Source organism: Macrotis lagotis, chromosome X (assembly GCF_037893015.1).
Source record: "Macrotis lagotis isolate mMagLag1 chromosome X, bilby.v1.9.chrom.fasta, whole genome shotgun sequence".
Taxonomy (NCBI): domain Eukaryota; kingdom Metazoa; phylum Chordata; class Mammalia; order Peramelemorphia; family Peramelidae; genus Macrotis; species Macrotis lagotis.
The window spans coordinates 609,506,437-609,518,834 of NC_133666.1; positions in this window are offsets into that span (position 1 = coordinate 609,506,437).

Consider the following 12,398-nt stretch of genomic DNA (forward strand, 5'->3'; position numbering starts at 1 on the left):
TTTAAGTATTGGACTTCTTAAAAGTTACGATTAAAAAAGAGTCTTAACAGTGCCTTTCAAGTAATTATCAAGGAAAACTACCCTGGTAAACTAGAAATAGAGGGTAAAATAGTCATTGAAGGAATCCACTGATCTTCTCCAGAAGCAAAATGAAAATTCATGGAAATTTGAAGCCAAATTCCGGAATTATCAGATCAAGGAAATATTCTGCTTGCAATCAGAAAGAAACAATTCATATATGAAGGAGCCACAGTCAGGATTATACAGCTTCAATATTAAGGATCAGAGGTCTGTAGAGTAATACATGAATTAACTACCAGGCAAAATTGAGCATAATCTTTATGGGTAAAAGATGGGTATTCAATGACAGAGGAGATTTTCAAACTTTTTTTCCTGAGCTAAACATAAAATTTGATCTTCAAATATAAAACACAAAATATACATAGAAAAGTAAACAAGAAAGAAGAAAAAATTTTACAGTAAAATTTAACTCTTTACTTCCTACATGGGAAGTTCATAATTCTTGAGAACTGTGACTTTATTAGGAGTATACTTAGAAGTTTTGGGCATAAGTTCACTTTTATATGATGATATAAAAAAATTAAAGCATAAAAAAGAATATACTGGGAAATGAAGAATGAAGGAGGCAAATAGGGTAGGCAGAAAGGATCTATTACAGTTAAGGGAAAGAAAGAAGGGGGAAGAGAATTACTTGAAACTTACTTTCATTAGATTTGTTAAAAGAAGGAATAAACTCTGTTGAGTTTAGAAATTTATCTTACCCTCCAAGAATTGTGAAGTGCAAGGAAGGAAAGGGATAGAGGGTCTTATAGGAAAGACAGTAAAAGTAGGAGGGAAAAGAAAAAAAGGAAAAAGAGAGGGGGCTCATAGAAGGAAAGTCAGATTGAGGGAAGTTCTGGTCAGAAACAAAGAACCTTCCCTCCCATTTTCTTTTAGAACTTTAAATGGTGCCCTGATACCACTCTCTATAAGAAAAGATTACCCGTCTCCACCGATCTTGCCTGAAAATACCCATAGTCACCCTTACCCCTTCCTACCCCACCATCTAAATAACAAATATTTGAAGCCTGATTAAGTTCTTTAGTATTCCACTGATAGTCCCTGCTTAAAGAAAACAGGAATAAAAAAACATTATCTATTTATTGATTATCTATGGATCATTAAACCTTCTATTATTGTGACATGAAATAATAGAGTCTGAATTATAAACACATGGACATAGGAAGTAGTAGGAGGGAAGGAAGGGAAAAACCACTTAAGTCCAAGTTTCCTTGTTTGCCCTAGCTGCTGATACTATTTCTTGGGAGCCAGAGGGGATTCAACTTGTCTAATAAGAAGTCTGCAAGTAGCCTGGCTTCCTTTGATCATTTCTCCTGATTCAGTAAGATTAAAGATTTGAAAAGGGTATGCCTTCTATAGGAAAAGGGGGGGAAAAATCAGGTCCTTCTGATACTTGCCTAGATTATGACTGCCAAGTTTAGAGTTTAGAGTAAAATTGTAAAATCTTAAGAGTTATAAGAGACCTCAAAGGTCTTTAACCAATTCCTCATTTCTCCCTCCTTCATTTGATGCTTAGTCATCTCTCCTAGAGCCTATCCTAGGCAATTCCATGCTTCCTGGATCGTTGAGGACCCTATTTATTAAACCACAACAGTCTCTTGTCTGATGGGGCCTAGGGAGTATTCAGGATAAGTTTGAGATAGAAACCAGCATAATCAGTAGTTACTCTTCCCATACAAATAGGTTTACTTGACCTCTTTAAAACATGTCTCTCAAATGAATACATTCAGTGAACTTACTACTGCTTAAGGTATCTTCATAATATATTCTGTAAAATACTATCTAGCCTCATGGGGATTATAACTCTTTATTTGCAAAACATTGGAAAATTCACTGATTATCTGTGACTACAAACTACAAACTACATTATCATTTTATTTACCAATAGGAGAATATAGTAAATAATTTGGCCACCAGGTGGTTCTACCTCAATTTCCTCCTGGATTCCTCATAGGCTTTTAACTCAATATGTCTAAATGAAATCATTATTTCCTTCTGAACTTTTGTCCTACCTTTGCTTTCTCTAATGAGGGTAGCCCCATTCTTCCAAATACTGAGTATTGCATCCTAGGAATCTTTCTCAATTCTTCACTCTCCTTCAATCCATATACACAACCAATTGGTACACTTTTTCTATCCCTGCAAGCATGTCTCCCATCCATTCAATCTCTTTACCACTCAAACGAATACCAGCCCAATTCAAATCTACTTACCTTTTCACTCGAACTTTTCATCTTTCCCCTGTAGAAAACACCATCACATAGGTACAAAAAATGGCATTCCTAAAGCAGAACATTAACCCTGTCAATTCTTTGTTCAAGAATCTTCAGTGGCTCACTTATGCTTTCTGGAGAAAACAAAAATTCCTTACTTTAAAACTGTAAAAGCCCTTTACATTCAGCCTTCTGACTAAATTCCAAAGTTTATTTATGGTCTTTCTACCATGCAGACATGGCATCCTAAGAAAACCAATCTATTTACTGTTCCCAGCATAGAGCAATCCATGTCCTGCCTCCTTTGTTTGGGATAGGATCTCCAACTTGACCTTCACCTTTTGCAGTCTCTAATTTTGTTCAGGGTCTTTCCAGATCATTCTATATGTTAATGTTTATCCTCTCAGAATACATATATGCATATGCACACAATTATGTGTGATAGAATACATTACACACATATGTGTGTGAGGTAGAAAGAGAAAGTCAGAGTGGTAAAGAGGAGACATATAGTTTTTAAATTTAATTTTTTTTTCAATTACAAATTGTGGTAACTTCAACATTTATTCAATAGCAAGTTTATAGATTTCATATTTTTCTATCACCTTCCTTTCCATCCCACTTCCCCAAGTCGGTGAACACTCTGGTAAATGTTGTACATGTACACTTGTGCATATTATGTACATATTGGTCTTTTTGTGTATGAGGAATTAGAACTAAGGGGAAAGAAAGAAAATCATGAGATAGGAAGGAAATAGATAAGAGAAGATTTTAAAAAGTGAACACAGTATATATACATTCAGATTTTGTGCTTTTTTCCCCCTGGGTGAGGCTCACATTGTCCCATAGTAGGTCTTACAGGATTGTCCTTGATGCAGAGAAATATTTCTGCCCTTTTTTTGTATCCTCCCTGATTAGCAGAGTGATTGACACATATTAGGGATTTAACAAGTTTTTGAAGACTCATGGATATTGCTGATTAGTTGCTCACCCAAGAGCTTGAAATTTGAGGTAAAAGAGACTTTAGAGTCCACCATATCTCATATTTTTCATTTTATAGATGAAGAAATTGAGATACAGTGAAGTTTAGTAACTTGCTACACATCCGAGGATCTGAGGCAGGATTTGAACCTAGGACTTTTGGAGTCCAAATCTGGTGGATCACTTACTACTCCATACTACATCACTTAGTGTGTCTATAATATTTGTAATAGCTAAGCTATATAAAGCAATTTCAACTTTACAAAGTTTTTATGACAGAATCATGAAGTACGTATTGAAAATTATATCATTTATGGATATTGAAACTGAAATTTGAAGAAATAAAGTGACTCATCAAGGTCATACAGCTCATAAGTATCCAATCAGAAATTCAATCCAGGTTTCCTAACTTCAAGTCCAAATCCAAATCCAATAATTACTAATTCTTCCCTGGTCTGAGCTTAATCCTTTTTGCTTTGATTGACTTCCCAGGTCCATATCCCCTGCCAGCTGAGCCTTGCATTATCTGCCAGACCACTTCTGCTTAATGGGATTCCTATTCTTTCCAGTCTTGTTCATTACCACTCACAGTCTGGTCTGACTACCTCTCTGATTTTCTCTGGAGAGTCTAAAATGAGTGAAATTTCCTCACACCCCCAAAGAACTCATTCCCAAGAGCAAGCTTGCCTGCCATAACTTTAAAACATGAAGGCAGAGGAAAGAGAAGAGATAGTAGATGACTAGACAGTAGATGTGTCATGGTTGGAAATTTCTAATATTCAAAGTTCCTTTAATTATGAAATATCCTCACTTCATGGACTGATCATTGAGGGTGTGATTAAAAATGCAAGTGGCAACCATTGTTCTTGTTCATTAGTTTGGGTATTGGGGATTGGTACTGATGCAGAGAATTATGAGAGAATTTGAATGTAGGATTTTTCTGTTTGGGTTTTTTTTAGGTTTTTTTTTCAAGGCAATGGTGTTAAGTGGCATGCCCAAGGCGACACAGCTAGATAATTATTAAGTGTCTGTTTGAACTCAGCTACTCCTGACTCCAGGGTGAGTACTCTATGCACTGTGCCACCTAGCCATCCATGAATGTAGTTTTAATGTTGCTAAAATCTTGTTAATTGTGGAAGGCTGTTTGCAACTTCCCCTGTTGATTGTATCCTGTCTCCCCTTGATCCCTGTTGTTTGTATTCTGTCTCCCATTTGCTCCTTCACCTAACCTTGGCCATAGGTGCTGGCATGACAGTAAATTACATGTTGAGCTTGGGGGTCTCACACCTTGGGATAGAAGGACCAGTACCTGGCCATTGAAAGATACCTGGCCCAAGGTGCAAGACTACTCTCCAAATGCCACCCCTTGGTTCAACCTACTACAGAAAAATATTTAACAGAAGTTGGAGTCAAGGAAAAAGAAGACCAAGAAGCAGCTTCTTGGTCTTCTTTTTCCTTGACTCCAACTTCCATCCAGCAGGATGGGTTTTTCTTATGCTTTTTCTCAGGCTATGTGGAGCACCATGGACTTCCCCCATGCCATGTGGCAAGCTTCATGGCAGCCTGCCTCTCTCTCTCCCTCATTTTCACTCAAACTGGACCTGGCTGGTCCTCTGTCTCTGACCCAGTCAGCTCTCTCTGACTGCCTTTCCTTATCTTCCTTTCTTTGTCTCAGTCTCTGTCTACCAAGCAACCTTGCTTAGCCTTTTGTTATTCACCCTATCCTAAAGTGCTTGTTGACCCTTTGGAAGGAAAAGTTTTTAACCAATTTTCTTTGCCATATTGTATAATATAGCAGTTTATGAACAGTTTATGAACTGTTTATGAACAGTTTATGAACAATATAAAAATCCCAGAGAGAGAGAGAGAGTGCAAATTCTTTTGTCTTTTGATTGTCACCAAATTTTGTCTTTAATTGGTGACCCCCAAATTCCTAGCAATAACAGTAACATAAAGCTAACTTTGGTAAATGTAAAACTAATATGAATGAAATAAACATAAAATTGACTTTCATAAACATAACAGAATACTTATTTTTAAGAGGTCTGTCTCATATTCTACCTTTCTGAATAGCACCTCTCTCTCTCACTCGCCCCACCCTGTAGTTATCTCTTTTCTCATATTCTCATTTGCTCTTTTCTTAAGACCTTCTTCTTTGGAATATTGGGTAAAGGTCTCATTCTATTTGTTTTAGGTTTTTTTTGCAAGGCAAATGGGGTTAAGTGACTTGCCCAAGGTCACACAGCTAGGTAATTATTAAGTGTCTGAGGCTGGATTTGAACTTAGGTACTCCTGACTCCAGGACCGGTGTTCTATCCACTGTGCCACCTAGCCACCCCTCATTCTATTCTTAGAAGAATTTTGGATAAAGATATCTTATCACCTCCAACTGAACTAACTCTCTTAGTGGAGTAGTTAGGTGGTACATGGTTTGGAGTCAGGAAGACCTTAGTAGAACTCCATTAATTCATTAGGCTGTGTTAACATAGGCAAGTCACTTAATGTCTTTTAAGTCTCAGTTTCCTTATTTATAAAGTAAGAAATTATACTAATATCTTTACAGAGTTTTGAGAATGAAATAAAATATTTGTAGAAGACATGTTAGTCATTGCACTCTGCAAATGTGGTAACATGTAACAGCAACTTGAGAAGGATTGTTTCATTTTCTTTGTTCTATTCCCCTGTGTACAGTAGACAATTAATAAATGACTGATTGATTAATTGATTGTTAGTGAAAAGAATTTTGACCTTGAAGTTAAAAATGGCATCTATTCCTGTTTCTTACTCTTATTAGCCTTGTGGTTTGGAATATTCATTTCATTTTTTGACCTGAAAAATGAGAAATATGGGTGATAGTGAGAGTTCACATTTGCAGAGTGCTTTAATGATTAACCAAAGTACTGTAAGTATAGAAACTGAAGATTCCTAAGAAGAACTCAGCTTGAATGCAACCTCTTTGAGAGTAGTTATTATTTCATTCATTATAATCATATCCTCAGTTTTTTAACATATTAAGCATTTAATAAATCCTGTTGCCTAATTGATTGAAGACTACAACAGAGAGAAAAAATAAAGCCTACATTCTATATACTACTCTTTGTTTCTTTTTTTTCTCCCACAGGTCCCATGGAGCTGCGGGGTAGGGTGGAGTCACAGGAGCTCCAGGCCCAAGCCTAGGACCAGAAGGCCTCATAGCAGAATAACAGGACAGGGAACAACAGTGTACTGAGGTCCAAGGTGATGTGCCATGAAATGATGACGCTGAGATGTCCCCCAACAGGGCATAGCCTGGACAGCTGGCAGAACTGCAGATGTTTATTCCACACTCTCAAAGATTGAGTGAGCCACACAGTGGTCATGCGCATGCAGGAAGTCAAAGAGCTCCTCAGTACAGTCCTTCTCAGTGTTGGGGCACCCAGACACACTTTCTGTGTACATCTCCAGCTGCTTGTTGGCCTTCACACATTTCTCTATTTGCTCACAGTACTCCCTCACTGTGTTCAGGGGGTCCACTAATTCTTCCTCTTCCTCTTCTTCCTTCTTGGGGTCCCCACCATTGTGAGAAACCTTGGCGCCCCTGAACACCAAGTCTGCCATTCACTGGAGCTTCAGCAAACACTACTCCTCCCTGCAACCCGAGAAGGTGTCTTTTTGTTTCTTAAACATAAGATCTATGTCTTAAAACCTTTATTATTACTCCTGTACAAAGCTTTGCAGTGGTGTAAGGAATACAATGATCATTGTCATCAAGAAAATCACAAATGAATATGACTAAAATACCCATTATAAATAAACATCCTGCTAGAAGGAAAGTAATAGAAGTAAAGAAGGGACTGAGATGAATTGTTCCAGGAAAACTAAAACAACTATGATGATCTTTAAACATGTATTTTAAAATTTTAATTAATTTTTAAAAATTATTTTAAAAAGTATGTCATTTGTTTTCTCATCACCTGCATTTTAATGGGTGAACAAGGTGATTTATAGCAAGTTTATGAATTGTTCATTTCTTTTGTTTTAAACTGTGGGGATTTTACATATAGTAAAAATACATCAGATTCTAATCAACTGGAAAGCAACCAAGAAATGGAGGGAGGAACCCCTTTTCTTTTGGAACTTACAATAAATATGAAGGGGAAGGCTAAGCATGGTCTGATACCTACTGCAGACTATAGGAGAATTTATTTCAAAGAAATATGAAACAATATCAGTAGGATCCCATAGTCTGACACTAAAGGAAAAGTTAGCCCTAGAAAGAGGAGAGATTATCAGAAAAGATGATAGATAAAGTTACAAATGAATACAATGAAAAAGAATATTACAGACTGTGAAAATGGGCAGATAACAATCTCAGACCTCATTGTTTATCTTTAACATGAGGGACTAAATTATCTCTAAAGTTTTTTTTGTGGATTACCTCTAAGATTTTTCTAAATTCTATGATTATGTGAAAAAAAGAGATGAATCTAAAAAAGACAAATATATCTCCATAGGTAACTCATTCACAGACTCAGATTAATATATACATGCATATCAGATTAATATATATATATATATATATATATATATACACATATATATATGAGAAAATCAAGGACAGGAAACTAAGAACAAGTATAAAAGAGATGCATAATTCTATAAGAATAACATTGAAAAGGATAATTCCAATTATATGCATGTTAAGACTTTAAAGAAATGTTAAAGACAACAAAATTATATTGGGAGTCAGTTTGGTGTAACCTAAAAGAATGCTAGGCTTGGGTTTAGGACATCTGGGCTTAAAGTCACTGCAAACATCAGCTATATGAATCTGGACAAATTAATCTGACAAATTTTAATTTTCTCAACTATTATATTATTAACCTCACAGAGTTGTAGTGAGGAAAATACTTTCAAAACCATAAAGTCCTATAGAAATATGTTATTATTATAGTTTCATCAAGTGAAAAATAAAAGAAGGGAGAGATGAAACACTAGTTTGAATGGATAGGTGACTCTCAGAGACATAGAAGAGAAAAAATTTTATTTCTGGTTTCTTAACCATAAATAATGGCTTTAAGGTTGGAAAGAGTAAGGGAGGAAAACGATTAGTAGATAACTGAACCCAAGATACATGAAAGTGCTGATCTGCCCTTAGTAAGTTCAAGGAAATAAACCTAGATGAACTAATATTAGGGCACTGATAGAATTTGTGGGGTGATTATTGAATCACTGTCAGTGATTTCTGAAAATAATTACAAAACACCTGATAGAACTAGAAAGTATGAAGAGATTTTGAGAAAATGTATTTCAGTCTACTGTCAGTCTGGGTGAAAACATAATTGTGTGTGTGGGAAAATGGACTTATTTAGAAGTAGAATCTCAAGGGAAAATCAATCAATAATTTGACAAATAAATGAGAGCATATGTTATATGGCTATCACTCTACCAGAATTGTTTTAGGATGTTAGGGGACTTTAAGATATTGTAATTGCCCCTATTAAGCCAGGAACTCTTGAGAATTTTTAAAGCAAGTGAATGATAGGGCATTGGGTTAGCTGAATGTCTGAAACAAAAATATGCAATTTTGCTCCTATTGGAGAGGAAGAGAAATAATGAATGGAAAATTTCAAACTTTTGGATTTTTTGAGTAAAATTTCTAGTTCAGTACAAATATGCAAACCTATTGGGAAAAGACATACACAAACACATACATCATACATACATATATATATATATATATACATACACATAAATATATGTATATATATTTTCTGTGTGCATGTTAATAAGAGGAGTATATCTTTAATTTGTAGGTATGGACCTCTAAGAAGTCAGGACCAAGGACAGAGATTGTTCTCAAATAGTCACATACCACTATATGCTTGTATTTCTTCTCCAATCTTATCCTAATTACTCATTAAATCTCTGACTGATTCCTGAATACAATTCTTGTCACACTTCTTGAATTCTTTCACCTAATACCTTCATTCAGCTAACAATTTAATGACAGTTTAATTGAATGAACAAATATATATCCAGATCTATTTCTCTTTCCTGTACTCCAATCTAGTCTGTCTGTTAGACAGCTTCAACTGGGCATCTCCCATGAGCATTTAAACCTGTGTCACCTCCACAATGCCTTATATTTCTTTTACCCAGCTTCAGCATTTTGTAGGTATTTTCAACTTTTTTTCATTCACTCTCCATATTCAATCACTTGAAAAGCATTGTGATTTTCTTAGATTTATTCAAGCACCTCCTCATCTCAGATTATCTCACATCTACTCTGTATTTATCCTACATATGTCATATATATATATATATATATATATATATATATATAATTACAAATTATTTTTCTATCATTAAATTGTGTGGGTAAGGAATTATTTATGTATTTCTTTATATCCCTAGTGTTGAGGTATATGGGATATTCAGAGAGAATAAGCGCCTCTTGTGCCAAGTCACTTTCAGGGCTGCTCCTTTCATGTCCACTAAGAAATGATGACACATCAGTAAAAATTTCTCAGCAGATAGGCTAAGTCAGGTTGATAACCATCAGTCAGTTAGGAAAATATATAACCAAAGCAGAATGGTCATATGAGAGCAATTTGTTTCAACAGTTATGAAAAGCACTTAAAACTTGGTCAGACCTTGAAGATGCCAAGGTCATTCTCTGCTTCCCAGGGAAATATCCACATTCTGATTTTGGTCTTGCCACTAGACCTTGATGACTCTTGAAGAGAAAGAGAGAGAAGCTGGAAACATTGTGTAATTCTATCTCACTTAAATAAAATTCACATAAAAGTCAAGATTTCCAAGCATGATATCATTGGACCTCTTTCAAAATGAAGAATAATTGGACAGAGCCACAATGGCAGGGAAAAGGCAGGGGAGTTGTCTGGGCTCTCCCCCAACCCCATCCAAAGATCTTTAAATAACACCCTAAAACAAATTTTGCAGCTACAGAACACATAAAAAGATAGAATGAAGTAATTTTCCAGGGAAAGACAATTTATAAGTTTAGTAGGAAAAATCTGTTGCACCAGGATGAGAATGGAGCAGAGACCATGACAAGTCAACCAGAGATAGGTCTTGAGAGTGACTGAATAAGTTGTTGCAGCAGCAGTTGACAGGACTTTCAGTCAAAATATGGTTAAAAACAGTTGTTTAATTAGTCAGAAGATTACAGTGGTCTCTTTGTTGCTATGGTGGACTCTGTTGCTTTGCCCAAAATTAAATCCAGATCACAGTCCTCAGTGTTAGTCCCAGGGTGAGAAGGAAGACTAACGAATCTGAGCTTGTGATCACAGTGGAATAGGGAATCTTCATAATAGTTCCAGAGCAGAAAAGAGTACTTATGGCTACTCACAGACCAGAGTGCAAGCCAAGAGAGTAGCAAACAGCTTTTCTTATATCATACTACCTTGGAAGAACTAAAAACTTAGAGTTCCAAAGTAGTATCTCCAAAAAAGACCACAAAAAACTAAACAATACAATCAAAAAAAGTACAAGCAAAAACACAAACCCCCGAAACATGGTACAGTATGCCCTCCATTCTGGGAGCAGAGTCCCATTTTAGCAGATTTAAAAGACAAGAAATATAAATTCAAGAAAATGAGCAAACAAAGAAAAAAACTCTCAATATAGGGCAACAAGGGGCAGAGCCAAGATGGCTGCAAGAGAGGAACATCTCTTAGAAGCTCTCTCATAAAACTTAGAAACTAAGGACTCTAACTAAACTTTCGAGAGACAGAACCCACAGAGGGACCCAATGAGGCAGTTATCCTACTCAAGGTAACCTGGAAAAGAGTAGAAAGGCTCTGCTCCCTGGGTCAGAAGGGTGGCCCGCCAGAGGGGTGGCCCGCCAGAGCAAAAGAACTTCAGCCTACCAGAGGCAGCCCCAGGGTGCTGGGAGCTGGGCTCACAGCAGTGGGGGAGTCTCCTGAGCTACACACCCAGGGAAAACCAGGCACAAAGTGGGGGAACAGCAGGGGAACCTCTGCAAGAGCAAGCACATGAAACCCAGCCCTCAAGGCACATAGCAATCCGCTTGGCCAACATAGCCCAGATCCAGGAACAGAAGCAGGTGGAGCCCTAAGCAGGAGCCCCCAGGGCATGAGCCCATTGAACCTAGGGAGGGGACTGAAGAGAGAGAGAGACTGCAGAGCTCTGTCCTCTGCCCCTAAAACAGGACTCTGGGGCTCTGACCACATTCAGATCCTGATCCCAGTCTAAGCCCCCCGCCCAATAGAACAGCAGTGGCCCCCTCCATCTCAGCCCTGTGGCAGAGGGGGAAATATGGTCATTCACAGACTAGGAGGGAGAATAGAGCCTCACACACTGAAACCTTTGTGGGAGTGTCCCAAAAGCTCAGGGAGCACCCCAAAACCAGGCTCAGGCTGGGAAAATGAGCAAGCAGAGAAAAAAGAGGAACAACATTGAGAAATATTTTGCATATGAGCCCAAGAAGGATCAAAACACTCAGTCTGAAGATGAGGAAGCACAAGTTCCTGCATCTAAAGACTCCAAGAAAAACAGAAATTGGGCTCAGGCTATGACAGAGCTCAAAAAAGACTTTGAAAATCAAATGAGGGAGTTAGAGAGAAAACTGGGAAAAGAAATGAGAGAGATGCAGGAAAAACATGAAAACGAAGTCAGCAGCTTAGTCAAGGAAATCCAAAAAAATGCTGAAGAAAATAGCATGCTAAAAACCAGCTTAGGTCAAATAGATAAAACAGGTCAAAAAGTTATTGAGGAGAAGAATGCTTTAAAAAGCATAATTGGCCAGATGGAAAAAGAGATAAGAAAATTCTGAGGAAAACAAATCCTGCAGACAAAGAATAGAACTCAGGGAGACTGATGAATTTATGAGAAACAAGGATTCATTACTTCAAAACCAAAAAAAATGAAAAATTAGAAGAAAATAAGAAACATCTTATTGAAAAAACAACTGATATGGAAAACAGACTTAGGAAAGATAATTTAATAATTATTGGAATACCTGAAAGTTGTGATCAGCAAAAGAGCCTTGACATCATTTTCAAAGAATTACTACAGGAAAATTGCCCTGATATTTTAGAAGCAGAGGACAAAATAGTAATAGAGAGAATCCACTGATCCCCCAAGAAAGAGACCCCC